Source organism: Octopus bimaculoides, chromosome 1, assembly GCF_001194135.2.
Source record: "Octopus bimaculoides isolate UCB-OBI-ISO-001 chromosome 1, ASM119413v2, whole genome shotgun sequence".
Classification (NCBI taxonomy): domain Eukaryota; kingdom Metazoa; phylum Mollusca; class Cephalopoda; order Octopoda; family Octopodidae; genus Octopus; species Octopus bimaculoides.
The window spans coordinates 108438330-108438824 of NC_068981.1; positions in this window are offsets into that span (position 1 = coordinate 108438330).

A 495-nucleotide genomic window follows, 5' to 3' on the forward strand; every position below is an offset into this window, starting at 1 on the left:
AAAGTTTCGAATTTAAAAATATGGGCAGTAATTTTAACCAATGGAAACTAACAATTATACTTGTTCGGGCAAACGTGACCATTACATCATATTACTGCCGTTTATGACTTGCGTCGCTACACAAGCAAATTGCCTCTGTTCTGTGTTATAAGGAGATTAACAGATGCTTGATTTGCTTTTTTTAATTATGATAGCAGTAGATTAATATTTCAAACATTTCTTACCAAATTTTGTTAAAACGTAAAGGAAACAACACAAATGTTTACATATATTTTTATTGCAAAAACAAAAAAAAAAAAAAAAGACAGAAATCAATTTTATCTGTTGTAATAAAAAGAAAATGTTCTATTTCCTTTCAGTTAATATAAACTTTCTTTTCTATACATTTCTGAAAATGTATTTCAAAGCAGAATAGGATATCTTTATTATTGAACAAATATTCTTTTAAAGTGACATCTAATATTAACTTTAATTAGTTAGAATTCAGAAAATAAT